Source organism: Theropithecus gelada, chromosome 1 (genome assembly GCF_003255815.1).
Source record: "Theropithecus gelada isolate Dixy chromosome 1, Tgel_1.0, whole genome shotgun sequence".
In the NCBI taxonomy this organism is placed as follows: domain Eukaryota; kingdom Metazoa; phylum Chordata; class Mammalia; order Primates; family Cercopithecidae; genus Theropithecus; species Theropithecus gelada.
In genome coordinates this window covers 165,613,649-165,638,859 of record NC_037668.1, presented here as the reverse complement: position 1 = coordinate 165,638,859, position 25,211 = coordinate 165,613,649, and the positions used below count along the sequence as shown (strand labels likewise).

Sequence of the window (25,211 nt, the reverse complement as noted above, 5' to 3'; positions counted from 1 at the left end):
GGATTAACTAGAGAATGTTTATAACCCAATGCACCACTATGCAAGTATAAAAGATGACAGTTGTCAAGGGGAAAGGATGCTTCTTTAGGAAAGCTTTGGAAAAGAAAGATAACTAAGCAAGACAGATTAGCTAAATCAAGGTTCTCAGTGAGTCAGTTGAGAAAAATCACCACTGCTTGGAATAAAAAAAGGATTAAGGAGATGGATTTTTATTGACTTCAAAGGAACAGATTTTCCTGCCTGTCCCTTACTTGATTTCTGTATTTTGTTGGCTTAATAAAGCCAACTTAAATAAACTTTTTGCCAAGTCCATTTATTACTTATTGGCAGACAGCTGAGGGAGGCAACTTCCCTTGAATGAAAAAAATGCAGAAATCAGATTCACCAACATATGTTTTTTCTTTAGTCTTCAGTTATAAGATAGTTGTGAATTCATATTCTAAGGAATAAAACAATAAAAAAACTGCAAAGTAAAACAGATGTGTCTACTCTCCAAATTTGGTACTTTATTTTTAAAATTCTTCTTGACAGGACTGCACAACTGTTGCTAATAAAGGGGTAGTTTGAAGTAATAGAACCAGAGTTAATTTTTCACGTATAGTCAACATTTAAAATAAAAAGAGCATTTTCATATTTTGGAAAATGTGATAAATATAGCAAAGAGAAATGTTACTGAAAATTTAAACGGACAACAGAATTTCATAGATGTAACGTTCAAAGGTCTACAATGCCAAGACTAGATCCTGTGTGGTTTCTATATTAACCACAATAAAAAGGAAAGTTCTGTTCAAGTTAAGTCTGCATCTTTTACCCGAGAACAGTGTTTAGAATGTTAAAAAGGAAGATAGCAAGCATAGGCCTGCTTGCTGTAATCGCACAAATTATTCTGGTTTATGGTAAGATCTTAGCCTTTTAAACTAGTACATTTGATCAGTAATTAAATGGAAAATGTGGTAATATATGTGTAAGAAATCTTATAGCATCTTAGTGATAAAATATTTAAAGAGGGTCATCTCACTTCAATGGTATTTTAAATTAGTTGAAGAAATGTATTACATTTGAAGATGTACGTATTAACGATGAGCCATCTTTAGTTTTCAGCACTTTTATCTTTCCTTCATCATTTTCCAAAATTATTATATTCTCTGCTAACACTGTGGGTAGGGGGTTGGGATAGATCTGAGATGCTTTCAACCTTTGAACCTCAAAAATATCTTCCTGAACACCTGGGCCATGTATTTACCAGAACTTTAGTCACACACTCTGTTGTTTAATGAGCACCTGGATTGTTTCAGGAGTGCAGTGCACCAGTGAATAGCTGACCTAAATGTCCATTAAATCCATGTCTATTTGTTGCTTAAGGAAGAAAGGAAAGCATGGCTTTCAGATCAGAGGTAAATAGAATTCTGGCCAAGAGTCTATTTTTTTAGAGAAGCAGGAGAAAAGTAACCGGCAGTAAAATTCAAATAGTTTCTCATTTATGAGTGGAAAAACTTTTTACTCTATAGAAACAGTGGCTAATCAATTTTTTAAATTTCACCTTTATTGAGGTGTATAGATGATTAACTTTAGGTGCCTCAGCTAGCCCCAAGTGCTGGTTTTACCTGTGATTAAGGGTGAAATCATACCAGAGTCACTCTTGAAAGTTAAGGCCAAGTCCTAAGCCGGTATCTGCTGTCCAAGACCTTCCTCCTGAGCCTCGAGTCCCCTGAGTCTGAAGCCTGCTGTTTTTATCTCAGCCCAGCCTTGAGACTCTTTGGTCCTGGAGCTAAATGAAGATTTTGTGGACTGGTCAGAGGCCGGGGGCTGTGTTGAGAGATGACTGCAGCAGTATTCTCCTGTGAGAGATGGAACAGTGTTTTCCATTTAGATTTGGTGAGAGAAGGTAGGGTGTGGTCCCAAGCAGGTGCAGCATTCCAAGCTAGAAGCATGGCCAGTGTGAAAGCTTAAAGGCAAGAGAGAGCAAAATGAGTTTGCTGAACTGTTCGTTGATGGATATGGTTTGAGGGAAGCAGCAGATGTGGCTGGAGACATAGACAGGAGCCTGGACATGGACGTGAAAGCCTCAGATGCATTCAACACATACTCACTGAGTGCTTATTATGTGTCCGGCACTGAAGTAGGCACTGGGGCTGTAGTGGCAAGAAGGAGGTGCCATGGTTTTCATTCTCTAAACAATTAGGAAGTATAGCAGTGTTCTTAAGGGGACGGGGATACAGTGAGTAACTTAAGTTTCTGGTAGCAGCATGGAAAGTGGACTGGACCGAGAACAGTGCTAGAAACGCTGTGTTCAGAGGTTTTATTTTTATTTTACTTAATTTTTTTTTTTTGCTTTTATTCCTGGCATGCTGTGATTTATTTTATTTTATTATTTTTAGAGGGTTTGTTGTTGTTGTTGTTTCTTTTTTTGAAACAGAGTTTCACTCTTGGTGCCCAGGCTGGAGTGCAATGGCGTGATCTCAGTTCACCGCAACCTCCACCCCCCGGGTTCAAGTGATTCTCCTGTCTCAGCCTCCTGATTAGCTGGGATTGCAGGTGCCTGCCACCACACCCAGCTAATTTTTTTGTATTTTTAATAGAGACAGGGTTTCTCCACGTTGGCCAGGCTGGTCTCGAACTCCTGACCTCAGGTGATTCACCTGCCTTGGCCTCTCAAAGTGCTGGGATTACAGGCGTGAGCCACCATGCCTGGCCTAGAGGTGGTTTTAATACTCCATGTGGTTGGACTGAGATGGATATAAACCAGTTACAGGTTTCAAGCCACAAGATGTGGCAGAGTTGAGAGGGAAAAGTCTAGGGTGTGTTTGGGGTTTCTGGATGTCTAGCTGGAATAGAAATATCTGCAGGAACAGTAACTGATCAGTTGATTCAAAGCGGGTCCCAATAGCAGTCATTCACTTTCTAATCTAAAAGTCATCATTCTTCACTAAAGTTTATTACTGATGACACAAAAAGCTTGTGACAGGACTCAAAAGAAAAGTACAGTGGACTCAAGTCCTTCTAGTTTGCTGTCTTACGTTTCCCTCTTCGGATTGTATCCATGAGCACACATCAGTTGGGTAAATCGGTCAGGAAAGGAAATAAGTAAAAAATGCCCTCTCAGCACATTTCTCTGTGTATAACATAATAGATTCTGTATGCCCATTCTGTATGCCCAATCTCTATTAGTTGTTAGTTGTAATGTTTTCGTTACATTTCTAGCACATTGCTTGGTACATAGTATGACTTACAAAATGTTTAATAAATGGGCCAGGTATAGTGGCTCACACCTGTAATCTCAGCACTTTGGAGGCCAAGGTGAGAGAAATGATTGAGCCCCAGGGGTTTGAGACCAGCCTGGGCAACATAGTGAGACCCCATCTCTACAAAATAATTAGCCAGGTGTGGTGGCAGACACCTGTGGTTTCAGCCACTTGGGAGGATGAGGTGGGAGGATCACTGGAGCCTGGGGGCATCAAGGCTGCAGGGAGCCAAGATCATACTACTGCACTCCAGCCTGGGTGACAGATTAAGATCCTGTCTTAGAAAATTAAAAAATAAACAAATAGTTTGAAACTTAAAGCAAAGCCTTTACCAAAGCAACTCGTGATAGGTAATAGGAGGTAGTTTAACTAAAAGCCATATTCAAATACAGGTTATTTTTCTGAGACCAGTTTTTCCAAAGAACTCTCCAATAAATATCTCCTCAAAATTAAATTATTTCCGTTATTGGTTTGCATTCTCCCAGTTTATGAGAGGAGATGTTTATTTATAAGCTCTTTGGGAAAGCTAACATGAAAAAAGATTAGAAAAAATATTACTGGCTAAAACCAGGTGGCAAATGCATTTCTGTTCCAAGCAAATGCAAGATGATAGACTTTCAGCCCATGTTAAGTAATAGTAGTTAAGACAATGTTGTGCAATTCTTTCTTGGCATTGATAGAATCCTGTTTCCAGCAAAATGAATGGAGAAAATATTATATTTGTTCATCATGATAGCTCTTTGCTTCATACTAAATTTCCAAATTTTGAATGTGACATTTGATTATACCATAACACATCCCAGGTAAGTTTTGTCCTCATGGAGACAAACACTCCAAGGAAGATGGGTTGTGGTTGCCTCAGGGAATGACTCAACTGGCCCAGACAGAAAAACCCACAGCCTGCTGAATGTCCTCACCAACCCGTCACCTGATCCTCATCTGCAGAGAAGCAATGGGCATAATTCAAGAACAAAACTGGTTGAAGAGTTGCTTGTTTCACCCACAGGTTCAGTTCAGGCATTCTGTAGTGTCTAGTCATGATTTCTTTATCTTAAAAAAATTAAGAACATTATCTTAAATATAAAAGGTCATCTAAGCAATTATTAGAATGTCTCAGAATAAACAGTATTGTTTATTAATAAACAATGTGACTTGAACACAAGTTGAAAGGGATTTTCAAAATGGGTGGGTAAGACCTTCAGGGCTTGAAAGAATTTTATTTTATGATTTCTTCTTCTTCTTAATTTTAGAAACAGGGTCCTGCTCTGTTGCCCAGGCTGGAGTGTAGTGGCATGATCATAACTTTCTGCAGCTTCTAACTCCTAGGCTCAAATGATCCTCTCACCTCAGCCTCCTGAGTAGCTGGGGCTACAGGTCACACCCATTGCCTGGCTAATTTTTAATTTTTTTTTTTTTTTTTTTTTTTTTTTTGAGACGGAGTCTCGCTCTGTCACCCAGGCTGGAGTGCAGTGGCCGGATCTCAGCTCACTGCAAGCTCCACCTCCCGGGTTCACGCCATTCTCCTGCCTCAGCCTCCCCAGTAGCTGGGACTACAGGCGCCCGCCACCTCGCCCGGCTAGTTTTTTGTAGTTTTAGTAGAGACGGGGTTTCACTGTGTTCGCCAGGATGGTCTCGATCTCCTGACTTCGTGATCCACCCGTCTCGGCCTCCCAAAGTGCTGGGATTACAGGCTTGAGCCACCGCGCCCGGCCTAAATTTTTTTATAGAGACAGAGTCTCACTATGTTGCCCAAGCTGGTCTCGAACTCCTGGCCTCAAGCAATCCTCCCTCCTTGGCCTCTCAAAGTGCTGGGATTGCAGCCATGAGTCATAACATCTGGCCCTCCCTTGAAAAGCCTTTAAAATCATAACTTGGAAGGAAAAAAACAGTATTTCTAAGGCAGAGCAGAACAGTTTTCTCTTTGTTGTGGCTCCTTTAAACTATACAAGTCTGACCCTAAACAAAGCGGGGGGCAGGGCTCTATGATTGTTCTGGTTTTCTTTTCTTTTTTTATTCTTTTATTTTGTATGTGCTAAGTGAAATGTTCTTGTTTTCTTAGTGAAGCAAAGGTCTTTTATCTGTCAAATTAATAAACTGTAAGGTCCATGAACACAGTGTATGTTTTACTCCTCATGTACTCCCTGGCATATAGGCTTTTAATAAATATTTATTGCATTCATGAATGAAAGAATGCCTTTCCTCCCAACTTCTAGATTAAAAAAATAATAATGGGAATTGAAAAGAATTAGTTAAAAAAATGCAAGCACAAAATTTGAAGAAAGAGAGCCTAGAAAATAGATTCTGTGGATAACTATTAGAGGATTTAGCATCTTCTTTTCCCCTTTAGAAAGTAGGGAGATAAGTCTTCACATTATGAAGGGGATTTTTTATTTTTTTTAATTTTTAGTACAGACGGAGTCTCGCTATGTTGTCAGGCTAGTCTCGAACTCCTAACCTCAAGTGATCTGCCTGCCTAAGCCTCCCAAAGTGCTGGGATTACATGCATGAGCCACTGTGCCCAGCCTATGAAGGGGATTAGTATAAGTAATATAGAGACTAAACTGAGTCCCTCTTCTTTGCAAATAAAATAATAAATGAAATTAATTACTGATGATCAGCATTTAGGCTCTATTTGAAGTTGTAACACTAAGAGTGTCAAACACCAAAATGAGCCATAGAAGGAAGTGGTGGTAATGCTTTTCTTCGGTGATGTTCATAATAAAATGTTCTCAGGTGAATAAATCACTTAGCTTCTCTCTTACAGAATGAAGAGACCTAAGAGAACATTCCCCTCCAGTTTTGTCATTAAAAAAACAAAACTAGATGATTTATCCAACATTTTAGGCTCAGATCCAGGTCTAGAACTAATAACACCAAATGCCAGTCAGTACTTTCTCTGATTCAGCCTGCTTTCCTCTTTGGAGACATTTGATCTCATCAATCAGCATATTAAAAATACTATGTAAAGAAAACCTTTGAAGACACAGGTTTGAACTGTGCAGATCCACTTCTGCTCGAAATTTTTTTTTTTCAATAAATACAGTCAGCCCTCTGTATCTGCAGGTTCTGTGTACAAATGCAAGTCCAAAATACAATATCCAAAAGGCTGGGCGCAGTGACTCACACCTGTAATCCTAACACTTTGAGAGGCCAAGGCGACTGGATCACCTGAGGTCAAGAGTTTGAAACCAGCCTGGTCAACATGGTGAAACCTCGTCTCTACTAAAAATACAAAAATTAGCCAGGCATGGTGGCGGGTGCCTGTAATCCCAGCTATTTTGGAGGCTGAGGCAGGAGAATCGCTTGAACCCAGGAGTCAGAGTTTGCAGTGAGCCGAGATTGTGCCATTGCACTCCAGACTGAGCAGAGAGAAACTCTGTCTCAAAAAAACAAGACAAAACAAAACAAAGTACAGTATCCATTGGATGCAAAATCCACATATACAGAGTGCTGACTTTTCAGATCTGAAGGTTTCACAGGGTAGATGGCAGGACTTGAGTATTTGCAGATTTGAGTATAGGCAGGTGCCCTGGAGCTGATCCCTCTTGTATACCAAGGGAGGACTGTACTTACTAAGACACTATTTATTTATTTATTAAGGCAAAATGATATAAGAAATTGGGACAGTCATCTGAAGAATGTGGACAAAAAGAAAAGCAATGTGTATTGGTAAAAGCAGAGAAATACTTTACCTGAATTTCCAATTTTTATTGAATATGCTAAGTAATTATGTAGCTCTTAATTCACTCAGTTTCTAAACACCATCATCCCTCAGTATATGCGGGGAATCAGTTCCAGGACCCCTGTGTATACTAAAATCTGCACACACTCAAGTCCCGCAGTGGGCCCTGCAGAACCCGAGCGTACAAAACATTGGTCCTCCGTAGAGGCAGGTTTTGTATCTGTGAATACTGTGTTCTCATCTGTGTTTGGCTGAAAAAAGTCTGCATGCGATGTGGACCCACATAGTTCAAACCTGTGTTGTGCAAGGGTCAGCTGGATATTGTAAGTTTTGTTTTTCGCTACGTGAACTCTGGGTTTCAGAGTTCCAGCGAACTCCCAGAACACATTTACCTCACAGCTTCGTTACCTCTTTCTTAAAGACTTCCTCCTTGTAGCTGATTATCACCTCTTAGGTGTGACATTTTCTTTGGACCATTCACTAGACATTAGGAAAGCTAAATGATCATAGCTTTCATTACATATATGTCTATTTTAGGATGTATTTTAACTGCTTGTGATGGTAAAAGGAAAAATAGTAACAAAACAAATAGTCGTTCTTTTCCCCTCTGGCAGTCACTGGCATTAAAAATCCTAAAGTAGCCAATTGCATCTCTAAGGCTTAGGTGGACGAACTCCTTGGGGCAGGGCAGGGTGGAGTGTGGGTGGTGGGCAGGCAGAGAGGAGTGTAGTAAGTTTGTACATTCTGTTTTCAAGTACAGCCGTCTGCTTTCCTGAAGGGTTCAACCATAATTCTGCTCTTGCGATATGACGCTGACATTGTTAATAGTAAATAAAATGCTTATTAGCTGAAAGATGTGGATAAAATTTTTTTAGGTAGGGAAATTTATTTCCAGTGGTTAGTTTTCCAATTGTCTTTAGTTTCTGGAATAGGAATTTTTTTCTTATTTGAATTTTGTCCGTTATTTCTTCTGCTTTGACATTTAAAGAAATATCTAATGCTTCTTTTCCCTTAAGTGTATGCCATTTGTCCTCTGGCACTCAATATCAGAATCTGGCAGAGGTTTGCTGTCGAAGCTCCCCATAGAGTGGTTGGTAAGGCAAAATGCAAATAGGGAGACTAGCCCCATATCCCCAAGCCCAGTCAGGACCTCTGCACAGAGCTTACAACTCCAGCACAAGCCATCATATACGGGAACTCTGTCTCATCACTTTTGAGACTCTCTCTCTCTCTGTATGTGTATATATATATAATATGTATACACACACACACATCCACACACACTTCATTTGAAAATGAAGGCTTTATAAGTAAGCAAAGAATTGCAGAGCAACTATTGATCTCACATCTCACTTAACAGACAACAGAGATTTGTAGGAATAGCAAATATTCAGCCATTAAGTGAGGCTTACAAAAGGTTCCTGTGTTAACATAGTCCAAAAAACCACGGCACTTCAATCAGAACCTCTTTCTGCTTGTCTATTTTTCTTTAAAAGAGGACGCTTCCTTTTTGTTCGATAGGAAGTACTATTCTGAATCTACCAGCAAGGTTGGCATGTGCTGTCCTATAAAAGGAAGAGACTTCACCGTACATAGCCTCTTCACCCTAACTGCTCAGTTGTTTGCTACCCCTGGCAAGGATGTTCTAATTGTGCAGTGGAGGGTATAAACGGGTTGCTTTAACTGCAGTTCCATTAGCTAATCGGAGTCCTGATGTCAGTGTGACATTGTGGTGTAAATCATGAAGGGATTTTTCTGCCACTTCCTGTGGAGAGAAAATAGTTTTGCAGGATCACCTGATGATTGGCCATTGTGGGGTTGTCTTTTTTAAAAAGAAAAGTTGTTCTGACCTGTGCTGTGCTCAGGATGCCTGCATTTTGCCTTTCCTAAGCGATGAACCGCCCCCCCGCCCCGCCCCCAGAAAGGAAGTGTATGGGGGAACCATTGCAGTTTGAGTGCTCGCTTCCCTCAGTACTTCTGGAGAAGCCTGGAAATATTGTAGACACAGTTTTGGAGAAGAGAATTCAAAGGGCTTACAAAAAGAGAGTATTTTTTGGTCCACTTCTCTAGAAGATGGACAGCAACTTGTTGAGTTTGTGTTGTGTTGTGTTGTTTTTCTGCCACCAAACTAGGTGTTCCTATTGTGTGGGAGATGAAAAAGAGAGCACAAATCTATTAATAAGTAAAGCAACTGAAACAAAGGGAAAAATGAATCCCTATTTTGCTTTTTTTGCAACATTACATCCAGTTAATAAAAGAAGCTTACAAATCCAACAGAGATCTGCTTGCGGGAACTAACTTGGAAGAAGAAGGAGAAGGAGAAGGAGAAAAAAAAAATCCAACAGAGAAATTTGATTACTGATTTAAATTGTGTTTGCAGTGCCTAAAGCAAGATGAACAATTCATTCACTATAAGTCAGAAGATGACAGTACCAAGTGTACCATTTGCTATATGGCAAATCTACAGCTACTCTAGAAAGTGAAATAGGAGTGCCTGTTCTTATTCCTTATTTGACTACCTCATCGCTGGAAGTGCCATAAGAGCTTCAGAAGGGTGGAAAACCAGTAAAAAATTTCCAATTGTGCATCAAAATTTATGCCTATTAATTCTGAAATAAGCATGATAGTCTAAATGTCATAAAATTCTTTTTACTTGGTAGCTGCATAAAAGTTGGTTTTGAAACAGCAAAACCTAATCTTCCTATTATGTGGCAATTCTCCTTCCTGAAGCTGGTCACAATATTTGCTTTATTGCTGGCTTCCTCTAAATATGATTACACACTCACCCACACACACACTGCCACTGGCTGGACTGCAAAGCCTAGTGAAGCAGAACATTTACCTCACATCTTTACCCAAGAGCATTGGTTAAATTGTTCTTTATGAAGTCAGATAAGCAAAAGAAATATCCCAGGTTCTTCTTACAATTAGCATTCGCTCTCAGTTTTTACCTTTTCATATGTGATATTGTAATTTAGAAAAACACCCACTAGACACTTGTCAAATAACTGTGCATATCTTCATACTAATGCCTTGCTGATATATATGCAGCTGAGGGTAATGCTGGCAAATAAGCATTTCCTAAAATTTATGTAATCATTTGAAATTCAGAAAGGATTGATTAGCATTCAAGAGATGCCACTGTTCAATATTTACACCATAGAGATTTGGCAGAAGCAAATAATGGCACATAAAGTTGATGCTTGTCTTAATTAAATGCAGTATAATAGGTGTTGTGGATTTTTTTTTTTCTTCCAGTGAGCAAAGCATTTTAGCAATGACCAGATATAATTCATTTTGGAGTTCTAAGTTTGAGCTTAATCAATACGTACTTACAGTCATGGAAGAAGTGATTATCATTTGTTATTTGCTGGCACAAGAATATAATTGCCTAAATAGCATTTATTTAAGCATATTTCTGAATACCTTATGCCTAAAAATATTTGTCATAGTTTAGCTGTTAATGCTAATATTGTCATTTTGCTAACTACTGCTATTTAGTAAGATGATTTTTTCAGAGACATATTGGCCAGGCAAGCTAGGAATAACCAGCAAGAAAAATCAAGTAAGAATGCCATGTGCTCTTGGTTGATGTTTCTCGCTGCTTTAACTGTGTCAACTACTCTGTTCAAACCTGAGAATAGAGTGGCTATCTTAGTACTGGCTCAGAAGAGGGTAGTTGGTTAATGTGGTCAGCCCAGATGCTGCACTGTAGTGGACTGTGGACACCCCAGGACCTCAGGTCTGTTCTACAATGGACCAAATCAGTGGCTCACATCTGAGTCTTGCATTAGATCTTCTTTCTAGTTTACTGATAAAAATCTGATGAGTCTTATCTTGAGTTGTGGCTGTGTTTGGTTAAGAAGGTTAAATTTCAAACAGACCAATCCAAAGCCAGGAGACAAGAACAAATAGAAGTGAAAGGATCGGTATTGAAACATTACATCGGCGGGGCGCGGTGGCTCAAGTCTGTAATCCCAGCACTTTGGGAGGCCGAGACGGGCGGATCACGAGGTCAGGAGATCGAGACCGTCCTGGCTAATGCAGTGAAACCCCGTCTCTACTAAAAATACAAAAAAAAAAAAAAGAAACATTAAATCACACAAAATATATTGAGTGGCCACTATGCAGAACCATTGTACTAGGCAAGCTATGAAATAACAACATAGAGTCCTTTTTTTTTTTTTNTTTTTTTTTTTTTTTTTTGAGGTGGAGTCTCACTCTGTCACCCAGGCTGGAGTACAGTGGTGCGATTTTGGCTCACTGCAACCTCCACCTCCTGGGTTTGAGCAATTCTCCTGCCTAAGCCTTCTGAGTAGCTAGGATTACAGGTGCCCACCACCAGCCCTGGCTAATTTTTGTATTTTTAGTAGAGACAGGATTTCACCATGTTGGCCAGGCTGGTCTTGAACTCCTGACCTCAAGTGATCTGTCCGCCTCGGCCTCCCAAACTGCTGGAATTACAGGCGTGAGCCAATGTGCCCAGCCGGAACTGGCAATATATAGTCTTTCCAAAGAGAAGGAAACTCCTATGATAGAGAGCTGCACTTTGGATCCCCAGGACACTGTTCTGAATAAGGCGTGGTACACCAAGCAAAGAGTCCAAAACATGCCATGCTGTCAGCAATGCTGCATGCATCTCTTGTCTTTCTTTCTGTTCCTTGTTTTCACTGAACTAACGCATGTTCCACACACATTATTCTCCTTGATTATATTTTATCAATCAGAAAGCCTTTGTCAACCCTCATGTTACATAAATCTCACAGCAATCAGACTTCATGCCTTTTCAATTTCCCAACTCCTCTGAAAGGAGATGATTTTTCAGAGATATATTGGCCAGGCAAGCTACGAATAACCAGCAAGAAAAATCAAGTAAGAATGCCACGTGCTCTTGGTTGATGCTTCTTGCTGCTTTAACTGTGTCAACCACTCTGTTCAACTCCTCTGAAAGGAGTTGGGAAACTGCGTGGGATCACCTCCAGGAGCCTTAGCAAAGGGCACTGTCCCTAACACCCACATCCCAAGTTACCCACATTTTGGACAGCACCAATGTGGCCTCAGCCCTGGAGGAACTGAGTCCCAGAACATCAGCATGGAAAAGAACCTATGTTGTTGCTGAGTACACACACGTCTTATTTCTGAGTAAGAAAATTTAGGCTAATGGAGGTTGAGTGACTTGTACACAGTCATGTAGAGTCAGGATTTGAACTGAAATTTTTGAACTCCACACACAGGAAAAGAGCACAGATATGGATTTCCATATTACAGAAATAGTGCTTTTGCATTTGTTTCTAAATTAGACCTTCCTATTTCTTGGCCATCCTTTTCAACTAAATCTAAAATTTTCATTGTGAAGTGTAGAAGTGATTTCCCAGAAACGTGGGGAATATACATTGTCTTTTGCTACCTTAGGACTCAGCTGTCCATGCTGCATGCTGGTTACCCTGAACTTTGGAGGGCAGAATGAATCTCTCCTACAGTCACTCACACTCTCTCCACTTCACTCTAGGTACATGGGGCTCTGTGCCATCCATAAAGGTCAGTGTGTCCTGAGTGGCTATGCTGGACTCAAATTGGATAATTCTGCCTTATCCCTCAGCAGGAATGATCGTATTCATTTTGTCCTATCTTGGTTATATAGTCATGCTTTACATAATGATGTTTTGGTCACTGATGGACTGTGTATATATATATATATATATATATACACACACACACACACACACACATATATATGGACTGTGTGTATATATATATGGTCATATATATGATAGAAGACTATAATGGAGGTGAAAAATTCCTATTGCCTAGTATTTACTCTACTATACACTTTGAAGTTATTTTAGAGCATATTCTTTGTACCTAGGTATATAAAAGATAACTTTAAAAAGTAGTCTCAGGCAGGTCACTGTGGAGGTATCCAGAAGAAGGCATTGTTATAGGAGGTGACAGCTCTATGTGTGTTACTGCCCCTGAAGACCTTCCAATGGGACAAGATAAGGAGGTGGAAGACAGTGATATTGATGATCCTGACCTTGTATAGGCTTAGAGGCTAATGTGTGTGTTTGTGTCTTCATCTTTAACAAAAAAAGTTCAAAAAGTAAATAAATAAACTTAAAAATAGAAAAAAGCTTATTGAATAAGCATACAAAGAAAATTTTCATACAGCTGTACAAGGTATTTGTGTTTTAAGCTGTGTTATTACAAAAGAGTCAAAACGCTTAAAGAAATTGAAAAGTTTATAAAGTAACAAAGGTATAGTAAGCTATAGTTAATTTATTACTGAAGAAAGAAAAATATTTTTTATAAATTTAATGTAGCCTATGTGTACACTGTGTATGAAGTCTGCAGTCGTCTACAGGAATGTCCTGTACCTTCCCACTCACCTACCACTCACTCATTCACTGACTCACCCAGAGCAACTTCCAGTCCTGCAGGCTCCACACATGGTAAGTGTTCCATACAGGTGTGCTATTTTTTATCTCGTAGACTGTATTTTTACTGTATCTTTTTTCTATGTTTAGATGCACAAATACTCGCTGTGTTACAACTGCCTTCGATATTCAGTACAGTGACATGCCGTATAGGTTTGTAACCTAGGAGCAATAGGCTTTACCACATATCCTGTGTGTGTAGTAAGTTTGTGTAAGTACACTCTATGATGATCGCGCAACGAAATCACCTATCAGTGCACTTCTCAGGATGTGTCCTTGTTATTAAGCAAGTTATATATACGTGACTGTATATATAAGAACTGATAGCACACCTGAAATAATCCTTTCTCTGTACTATTTATCCTAAGAGAAAATAATTATTGTAGTAGTATCAATATTACTAACATCTATGTAGGAATTTTTTTTTTTTTTTTTTTTTTTTGAGACGGAGTCTCGCTCTGTCGCCCAGGCTGGAGTACAGTGGTGCGATCTCGGCTCACTGCAAGCTCCGCCTCCCGGGTTTACGCCATTCTCCTGCCTCAGCCTCCCGAGTAGCTGGGACTACAGGCGCCCGCCACCACGCCTGGCTAAGTTTTTTTTTGTATTTTAGTAGAGATGGAATTTCACCGTGTTAGCCAGGATGGTCTCGATCTCCTGACCTCGTGATCCGCCCGTCTTGGCCTCCCAAAGTGCTGGGATTACAGGCGTGAGCCACCGCGCCCAGCCAGGAATTTTTTTTAAGTGCAGATTTTTTAAATTTTTAATTTTTAAAATTGTGATAAAATCTACATAACACAAAATTTACCATTTTAACAATTTTTAAGTATGCAGTTTAGTAGCATTAAGTCCACACACATTGCAACTGTTACCACCATTTGTCTCTAGAACTTCCTGTCTTTCAAAATTAAAACTGTGCTTATGAAACAGTAAATCCCCAATGCACCCACTGCTCAGCCCCTGCAGTCGCCATTCTGTTTTCTGTAGAGAACATTTTATTTACAAAGTACCCTCTCTTTATAACATTATCCTTTACATATAACACAACACTGAAAGTTTAGTGATTTTATAATACAAAATGTGACTGGACTCAGAGAGCATGGCTAACGTGCTCATGACCACTCAGCTAGGCATCTGAGAGAGCACATGCTCCAAGCCAGGGCCGCTGATTCCGGATCTGTTGTTGTCACTCACAGGCAAGGAAGTCTTTTGACTTGGGCCTGAAATAATAAAGCATGAGGCTTGGCGGCTCACACCTGTAATCCCAGCACTTTGGGAGGCCAAGGCAGGTGGATCACCTGAAGTTGGGAGTTTGAGACCAGCCTGGCCAATGTGGTGAAACCCCATCTGAACTAAAAATACAAAAAATTAGCTGGGTGTGGTGGCATGTGCCTGTAATCCCAGCTACTCGGGAGGCTGAGACAGGAGAATCACTTGAACCTGGGAGGTGGAGGTTGTGGTGAGCCAAGATTGCACCCCTGCACTCCAACCTGAGCAACAGAGCAAAACTTCGTCTCCAAAAAAAGGAAGAAGAAGGAGAAGGAGGAGGAGGAGGAGGAGGAGGAGGAGGTGGAGGAGGAGGAGAAGGAGGAGGAGGAGGAGAAGGAGAAGGAGAATGCATGAATGAGGAAAAAGGGAGGCATTCATGACAAGTTTCTTACTATTGAGGTGATATGTCCTAGTGGTAAAGACTGCAAACTTGAATTCAGATTCTTGTTCTATTCTATCCTTAGGAACGTGTATCACCTCACTTTTTTCCATCTGTAAACTTGAAATAATAATGATCTACCTGAAGCTTCATTGTGATGGTTACATGCAATAATTATTAGGAAGAACTTCCCATAATGCCTGGCACATAGTGCTAATAAGTGATTATTACTCAAAACATCTGTGAAAGTCATAGACATGAAGGCTGCTTATTGGGAAATGCCTCTTCTCAGATACAATCTTTGGTATACAGATTCTATGAAAAAGATCTTTCTCGTGTCAGCAATAACTGATACATTAATTCAGTACCAAGCCATAGTTTAAAATCTTTGATCCACTAACCAAAGGCATCATTATTATTCTTGATGTTTTGAAATATGTCAGAGTTAGAAAACTCAAGCCACTTCACTTTAATTCATCTATCATAAGTCCCAAAATCAAGCCAAAGTCTAATAATAAACAGTTAGTCCTCTTTCTAGGTTGGTGCAGGCCCTAGACGATGACAAAGTGGAATGGCTGGGCTCACACCTGCCCTCTGGGGAATGCCTATGCTAGGAAACTTTTTTTTTCTTTTGAGACGGAATCTCACTCTGTCACCCAGGCTGGAGTGCAGTGGTGTGATCTCTGCTCACTGCAACCTCCGCTTCCTGGGTTCAGGCAATTTGAACACACACAGGAAAGAGCACAGATACGGATTTCACTTAACATCATGCCTGGAATACAGTTCATATTAAAAAACAATACTCAGTTAGTATGTTCAATTATAATAGCTACATCTTATTGTCCTGTGTGAACAGAGTACATTATACCTGTTGTTTCTAATCTTCATAAGCAAACCTTTGATGAAAGTATCATTTGCCATTCCTGTTTTACTGTCTTTCCCTGAGATCAGAGAAGTCAAACAACTATACAAAATTACTCAGATAGTAAGTAGTAGAACTGAGATTTGCATACTTCAGACATCAAAGTCTAGGTTTTCTCCACTATTCACTGCTACTTTTTTGGTTCATTAATTAAGTATGTAGACCAGAAGGCACTATACAAGTGCTTGTCATTTATGATGAAGATAACCCATTCTAAATCTGATTCTTCTAGATCTTAATCTTACTTGAAAGTACAAGGGCTGAGTAACAATCCTACCTCCTTAAATGCTTAATAATCCCTCCCTCATCAACATGCCATGGTTTCAGTCAGACTGCTTTCTATTGATCGGTTTCAAGAATTATCACGGCTTTTATCACCACAGTCAGAAGCACTGCTGAAATTATAGGGTATTTAATCCTTTATGCTGGCCTACTGACTCTAAGCAGATTTTCTTTTCTCTTTTTTTGAGACAGAGCCTCACTCTGTTACCCAGGCTGGAATGCAGTGGCACGATCGTGGCTCACTGCAGCCTCAACCTCCCTGGCTCAAGCAGTCCTTCAGCCTCAGCCACTCAAAGTGCTGGGATTACAGGCATGAGCCACTGTGCCTGGCCAGATTTTATTTATTTATTTATTTTTAGTTTTATTTATTTGTTTATTTTTGAGACACAGTCTTGCTCTGTTACCCAGGCTGGAGTACAGTGGCATGATCTCAGCTCACTGCAACCTCCGTCTCCCAGGTTCAGGCAATTCTCCTGCCTCAGCCTCCCAAATAGCTGATATTACAGATGTGCACCACCACACCTTGCTAATTTTTTTTTTTTAATGTTTTTGGTAGAGATGAGGTTTCACCATGTTGGCCAAGCTGGTCTCGAACTCCTGACCTGAAATGATCTGCCCACCTTGGCCTCCCAAAGTGCTGGGATTACAGGCGTGAGCCACCACAAGTGGCCCAGATTTTATTTTTAATGTAAAGAAACATCTGCTGTCTAATTCCTATCCTCTTACAAATTTTTACTGGGAACATAATTTGATAATTGATTGAAAATTATTACCAGATTATTAGCCTAGATTATTAGCAGATTCTCCCTTTCCTAATATTGTCAGCGTCAAACTCAATAAAGTAAAAGAAGGAATGAAGACTAAAACATCAATTTGTGTATGTTTTTAAGTATTTTAAGAATACCAAAATAAAAGTGTCATCGTGAATTTCTTAGTATGTTTCTGATACAGTCAGGATAGAGTTTAGTAATTAGCAATTCCTTCGAAATTTTTTTTTAAAAGGTTATTGTTGTTACTTGCTACAAGAAATTATGGGACAAATTGGATAACCACATGTGCTGGCATTTGTCCAGGACAGCCCATATCAAAAGGGATTGGGGTCCATGATACTGTAACAGTATCATTTCTAATTATAACTTCAAGGAAATTCCTTTCGCAAAGAGGTAGCTAAGAAACTTATTCTTATCTTACAAAAGAATAGGGTTTTTAGGATTTAAATACAGCTTAATGTGCCGTTTTGCCTCCAACTTATGTATTTTAGATTCTATTTTGCAATGAGATCACTTGGACTCGGGAAGGGGAACATCACACACCGGGGCCTATCATGGGGAGGGGGGAGGGGGAAGGGATTGCATTGGGAGTTATACCTGATGTAAATGACGAGTTGATGGGTGCTGACGAGTTGATGGTTGCAGCACACCAACATGGCACAAGTATACATATGTAACAAACCTGCATGTTATGCACATGTACCCTAGAACTCAAAGTATAATAATAAAAAAAAAAGAAAAAAAATAGATTCTATTTTGATTTTCACTGATCCGTGGTATTTCATTATATAATGTACCCCATGGTTTATTGATTCATTCTCCAATTGGTGGATATTTATTACAAACAATGTTAAAAGAACATTTTTCTCCATGTCTTCCTGTAATATATTGTTGGACAATCACTATACTGTTGGACAATCACTTGCAACTCTAGAAATTGTCAGTGTTCTCCAAAGTAACTGTGCCAAATTACATTTCTAGGCATAGTAAATGAGAGCTCCTATTTTTCCATATCATCACCAGCACCATAATACGGTTGCTGTCATTATTGTTTTAATTTGTATTTCTAATTACCAGTGATATTGAACATCTTTCTATCTGTTTCTTTGAAGTACCTGTTTATGAATATTTTTCCATATAACTTTTGCTTTTTAAATTTTTTTAAGAAATCCTTCCCAACTTTGGAGGTCTTAAAGTACATTCTGCTTTAGTTTTTTCCCAAGTGTATTAAAGCATTGATTTTCTTATATGAATCTTTAATGTCCAGAATTTAATTTTGTGTATGATGTGAGGGGGAGATCTAGTTTTTATTTTATTTTATTTTTCTTAAGAGTAGTCAGTTGTCCCAACACTACTTACTGAATCGCTTGTCTTTCCCACCGTTTTTATTGCCACCTCTCTTAGGTATTCAAGATCTGTATATGTGTGGGTCTCTTTCTGGACTTTCTACTTTGTTCCTTTGGCCTATTTGATTATCTCAGTGCTGATCTCACATGTTTTAAGCATTTTTATAATAAATCTTGATATCTGCTTGAGTAGTCCCTCCACTTTTTATTTCAAAATAGTCTTAATTAGTCTTAGGCTTTTGCTTTTCTGTATGAATTTTAGGTTTAGCTTGCTGTTGCTCCACAAAGAACCCAATGGGGTCTTGAGTAAAATTGCGTTGTATTTAGAGAGTAATTTGGAGAAAAATAATTTTCTTGGGAGAATTGAGACTTTCCCATTCATGAACATAGTTTATCTTTCCTTTAGTCAGGTGTACTCGGAAGCCCTTCAATAAAGTCATACAATTTTCTCCACAGAGGTATTACACATCATTTGTTACTAATTTATTCTAGCTATTTTATAGAGTTGGTTTTTACAATGCAAACCTTTTCTGTAGTTAATATCCATGTGACTGGATATTTTTAAATCACATTTTTATTTAACAAACCTACTAAATGCCCTTATTATTTGAAATGGCTTTTCTGTAGTTTATCTTCAACCTTCTGTGTAGACATTCACAGTCTGAAAATAAATACAGATTTATCTTTGCTTTTCTGGATTCCATTTCTGATCTTATTTTGTTGGTTAGACAATATTGACTTGAAGGTGTGATAACAGGTACTCTTGCCTTATTTCAGTCTTTTATGAGAATCATTCTAAAGTCTAATGACTTGATATGAAAAGTGTCGTCTATTTTAGTAACCTTCTTAAAGAAAAAAGAGAAGAAGCTGTTGGTCTTGGAGAGAGATCCAACAGCTTTTTTTTCTTTGCCTTTTATTTCAACAAATTCTCCTCTTTATCTTTTGTTATTTTATTGTTCTGGTTCTAGCTTCTTCAGTTGAAGATTTTGTTCACCTAATTTTCAGTCATACATTTTCATTGTTCTTTCATTTTTTGTTTTGTTTTGTTTCTAGTGATGAAAGAATTTAGTATTAGAAAGTTGTCTCTTGGCACAGCCATAGTTGTATCTGCGGAAGTTTTGATGTGGGAGACTGACATTCAAGGCTGCTTTGGGGTTATGCAAGTCACTCTACAGAACTCTAGGGGGCACCACTCACACTATAGTATACATAAATGCATCCCTAAGAGTTGTGAGGTACACAACACCAGTAGCCCTATCTGGTAGCCCTATGTCCAGTGCTAAATATTTTGTGATCTCGATTGTGATCGAGATTTATTTCACAAAGGGTTTTAAAATTTCCAAACAAATGGAGGTTTTGATTATCTTTTTATGTTTGGGTTATAATTTCACTATGAGGTTATGCATATTACTGAAACTTTCTTTTGATGTGATATTTAGTTAATTTTAATAAATATGGCATATATGACACAGTCTCTATTTTAGGTATCAATATTTATTTCTTTACACCATTACTGATAAATTTGTTATATCTTCTATGTAGATTATTTCTTTTATTATTATCGTGTGCTTATTTTCTTTCTTTCTTCTCTTTTTATAGAGACAAGGTCTCACTCTGTTGCCCAGGCTGGTCTCGAACTCCTGAGCTCAAGTGATCCTCCCACCTCGGCCTCCCAAAGTGCTGGGATCACAGGCGAGCACCACCACACCTCGCCACTTATTTTTTTTTAATGGTTTGATCTTTTAAATCTGCTTTGTCTAGTATTAAGAATGTTTTATCAGCTTTTTAAAATTCAGATTGATATCTTTTTTCCCATTCTCTTTGTTTTGTTCAGTTGATTTAGTGGGGTTTCTTGTGTTTCTGTGATTTAGGTGGTTTTTCTGTAAGCAGCAGATGACTATATTTTATTTTGCTTTTCTTTAATCTAGCCTACAATCCCTTTTAACTTTTAAATTTGAGATCATTTTAGATCTACAGGAAGCTGGATGTTAAAACACATATAGGGGAGTCCCAAGTACCCTTCATCCAATTTCTCCAGTGGCAACATCTCACATAACTATCCTCAATATAAAAACCAGGAAAGGCGGGGCACAGTGGCTAACACCTATAATCCCAGCACTTTGGGAGGCCGAGGTGCGTGGATCACTTGAGGTCAGGAGTTTGAGACCAGCCTGACCAACATGGAGACACCCTGTCTTTACTAAAAATACAAAAATTAGCTGGGCATGGTGGCACATGCCTATAATCCCAGCTACTTGGCTGAGGCAGGAGAATTGCTTGAACTGGGGAGGCGGAGGTTGCAGGGAGCTGAGATCGTGCCATTGCACTCCAGCCTGGGCAACAAGAGATAACTCCATCTCTAAACAAACAAACAAAACCAGGAAATGGCATTGGTATAGTCTGTAGAGTTTACCTAGTTATTCAGTTTGCATATTTCACCAGTTTTACGTGCACTCATTTGTGTGTTTGTGTGGGTTAGGGGGTGGGTTCTGGCAGTTTTATCACATGTAGGTTTGTGTTACTACCAGCATAATCAAGATACAGAACTTTTTCATCACCACAAGGTTCCTTCGTGCTGGCCCTTTTATAGCACCCACCCCTCCCTCCATTCTTAATACCTGACAATCACTAATCTCTTCTCCATCTCTGTAATTTTGATATTTCAAGAATGTTATATAAGTATATAGTGTGTAACCTTTTGGAATTGGCATCTTTCACTCAGCAATATTCCCCTAAGATTCATCCATAAGTGTATCAATAGTTTGTTCATTTTTATGATTGTGTAGTGTTCTTTGGTATGGATATACCACAGTTTGCTTAACCCTTCACTTATTGAAAGACATTTGAGTTGTATCCATTCAGTTTTGGGGTACTACAAATAAAGCTGCTATGAATATCATGTATGGGTTTTTTATGTAAATATACATTTTCATTTCTCTTGGATAAATGCCCAAGAATGCATTTGTTGGGTCATATGGCAAACATATGTCTATAATCTACTTTTTAAGAGGTGAGTTTGATCCATTTACTAATAAGCCATCACAGTTTTTGTATGTATGAAATTTTTAAATTTGGCCACTTCTTGGATGATAGTTTAGGTGAATATAAAACTCGAAATTGACAATATAGTCTCTTAACACATGAGAAGTCTTTTGGAAGTCTACTGTCTTTTCTTTTTGATAGTTTTTAAGGTTTTTCTTTATTGCCAATGTCTTATAGAATTTTACTACAAGGGGTCTGAGTATACTGGAAGTGCACATCCAATTAGAGGGAACTGAAGAATTCTGCTATTCTCTTTTCATAGGTGGCTTCTATGCAAATCTCTCTGCTGACTCCTGTCAGGCATATATTGGAGCTCATGGTCTACTGTGTCTTCTAGTTTTTAAGCCTTTTTCTCCCTTTTATCTCACTGTGCTGCTTTTTGCATAATTCCCTTTTCAACTATATCCAGTTTAGCACATATTCCATTAACTTAGTTTGTATTTGAATACTTGTTTTTTGTTTTAAAGGCTTCTTCTTTTTTTTTTTTTTTTTAAAGTCGGAGCCTTGCTCTGTCACCTAGGCTAGAGTGCAGTGACATGATCTCGGCTCACTGCAACCTCTGCCTCCCGGGTTCAAGTGATTCTCCTGCCTCAGCCTCCTGAGTAGCTGATATTACAGATGCCTGCCACCACACCCAGCTAATTTTTGTATTTTTATAGAGATGGGCTTTCACCATCTTGGCCAGGTTGGTCTCGAACCCCTGACCTCATGATCCACCCGCCTCGGCCTCCCAAAGTGCTGGGATTATAGGTGTGAGCCACCGCGCCCAGCCTAAAGACTTCTTTTATAAAAAAAAAATTATTATTATCATTATTATTTTTAGAGACAGGGTCTCACTCTGTCACCCAGCCTAGAATGCTATGGCACGATCATGGCTCACTACAGCCTCAAACTTCTGGGCTCAAGCAATCCTCCCACCTCAGCCTCCCACATAGCTGGGACTGCAAGTGCCTGCCACCATGTCTGGCTTGCTTTAAATATTTCTAATAGACCTGTTTTCCCATTAATGTTTAAATTTGGCCTCTGTTGTTTCATTACGCATCTTTTAAAATTTTTCTTCATTTTTTTCCTTTTTAATTAATTTATTTGTTTATTAAAATTTTTTTCTTCTTGCCTTGTCTTATGGTGCTGATATCTTTCTTTTTAATGAATAATACCTCTATTTCTCTCTTAAACACCTCAAGCAAACTGATTTTGAGGTTTTTGTCAGATTCTTCCATAGAAATAATTTCTTCTGGAGTGAGTTGATGTTTTATTTTCGCTGACTTTTTCCTTAGCAATATATATCTTGCTGTATATGCTATATGTAAAAAGTGTATGTGTGTGTGTGTGGTTTTTCACATTATTAGTTGCAGACTCACTTTGAGTAAGACTTTTGGTGGCTGCTCTTGTTTCTGTCTCTTTCTCTTGTCTTATGTTTGCTTTGCTACCCACATTGTGCTCACTCCTCCGTATTTAGCATTTCTGTCTTAGCTTCTGTCTGACTCTATGAGATCCTGAGTCCAGAGGCAGGTCCTATACGATATTTAGGCTTCTGCACTGTGGTCATATTGAAGATACTTTAGATCCAGTCACAGAGGCAGTAGGGACCCTTATTTAGCTCCCAGTCTAGGGATATATTTTTGCCCTGCTACCTTGCCTAGTTCCACAGCTTACCAAATCTATAGCTTGGGCAGTAAATTAGGATTACTATTTTTTTTTTTTCTTCTTTCGTTCCTCCTATTAGCCTCCTTTTACAAAAGGAGTGGAAGTGTGGAACTCCTGCCCCAGTCCTGTGCCATGCTTTTCTTTAAGCAAGACCCAGCTCTGGTTGCCACATGCATGGTTGCCACACTTTAGGCCCCAACACCCTTCAGAATCTGGACTCCAGCTACTGTTAACTGGACTCCAGCTCTTGTTCACCATTTTGTTTATTTGTTTGTTTTTGAGACGGAGTCTCACTCTGTTGCCCAGGCTGGAGTGCAATGGCTGATCTCGGCTCCTGTGACCTCCACCTCCTGGGTTCAAACGATTCTCCTGTCTTAGCCTCCCGAGTAGCTGGGATTACAGGCGCACACCATGAGGCCCGGCTAATTTTTGTATTTTCAGTAGAGACAGGGTTTCACCATGTTGGTCAGGCTAGTCTTGAACTCTTGACCTCATGATCCACCCACCTCGTCCTCCCAAAGTGCTGGGATTAAAGGCGCGGGCCCGGCTACTGTTCACCATGTAAGTCCTGGCCACTGCTCTGTATTTCTGCTGTGTTTCTGACAGAGATGTTGACATTGTTTGAGCCTAGCTATGTCATTTTTCTCTCCCTTTGTATTTTTCTGTCATCGATATGTTTGTAACAGAAAAGGTGCACCAAAATGAGAATTCACCGCAATATTTTGACTAGAAGTACAGCAAAACTCTTCTGTTTCCAAAGAGCCTGAAATGTTTCAATCCTCCCACCACCACCAAACACCACCACCATCACCATCCCACCACGGTTCTCTGTCTCTCTCTCTCTCTCTCTCTCACACACACACACACACTCACACACACACTCACACATGTATACAGAACAACACTCAAGGCCAGGATCTCCTAAAGCCCTGTGCCGTGGGTCTCCAGTCTGCCTTTCCAAGTTTATGTCTCACTGTTCTCCTTGCCCATGTCAGCACACTGTTGCCCAGTAAACTGAGCAATTTGATCTTCCTGGAGCCTATGCTATGTCTTACTACCTTGGCGCTACTTCGTGTTCTGCCTTCTTCTTGAAATGCCATTTGAAACAACCCCCAGTCTTTCAAGCACAGACAAAACTCTTCCTCCATGGAAAGACCCTACCAAATCTGCCATTTGGGAAAGAATTTCCCTCTACTGTTAACCCATCACATTGTTTCCAATTTTTATTACATTTGCCATGATCAAAATACCATTTTAAAACATGTTACCCAGTCTCAAACACTTAACATAGTCTTATATTGAAGATACTAACTGTTTATTAAGAAACTCTTATGTACTAGATGCTGTCCAAGGCCTTTTTAGATACATTGTTATCTCATTTAATTCCTTTACCAATTATGATATGAGGTGAAATTTGCTTATTTTAACAGATGAGGAAATTGAGCGTGAGTGAGTGAGTCTTACCCAGGTCCTTATGAAACTAGCAGATTCCTAAGACCTCTCTGAGACCTACTAAATAGGAATTGCTAAGGATAGGGCCCAGCAATCTGCATTTTAACCACCTCTTTATATGATTCTCTAGCACTCCTAGTCTTTAAACCTCTTTGCTCATCAGAATCATCTGGGGGTGGAGGGCTGTGGCTTAAAAACATTCAGAACTGGCCCGGTGCGGTGGCTCACACCTGTAATCCCAGCACTTTGGGAGGCTGAGGCAGGCGGATCACAAGGTCAGGAGTTCAAGACCAACCTGATCAATATGGTGAAACCCGGTCTCTACTAAAAATACAAAAATTAGCCGGGCGTGGTGGCGCGTGTCTGTAGTCCCAGCCATTCAGGAGGCTGAGGCAGGAGAATCGCCTGAACTCGGGAGGCAGAGGTTGCAGTGAGCTGAGATCGAGCCACTGCACTCCAGCCTAGACAGAGCAAGACTCTGTCTCAAAAAAAAAAAAAAAAAAAATTTAGAACTACCAAATTGGGATTTCCAGAGTAATGGCAATCTTTTTTTTAACAGTTTCTCAGATGAGTATGAAGCAGGTGGTTCACCAATTCCTGTGTGAAAGATACCTAGGTAAATATCATAAACTGGTAGTCCATTGATAAAATTTATGTGTGTGTGTGTGTGTGTGTGTATGTGTGTGTTTTAAAGGTGACCCAACATTTAAAATCAAGAGAAGCCACATAAAATGTGAATTCCAGGTT

The 25,211-nt window shown here is 39.4% G+C and overlaps 1 protein-coding gene across 3 annotated transcripts in view; it reads left to right on the top strand.

Annotated features, from left to right (window-relative positions):
* The window catches only part of NR5A2 (nuclear receptor subfamily 5 group A member 2), a 150,886-nt gene that overhangs the window by 93,879 nt on the left and 31,796 nt on the right, over window positions 1-25,211 (top strand). The gene's annotated exons all lie outside the window — the stretch shown is intronic.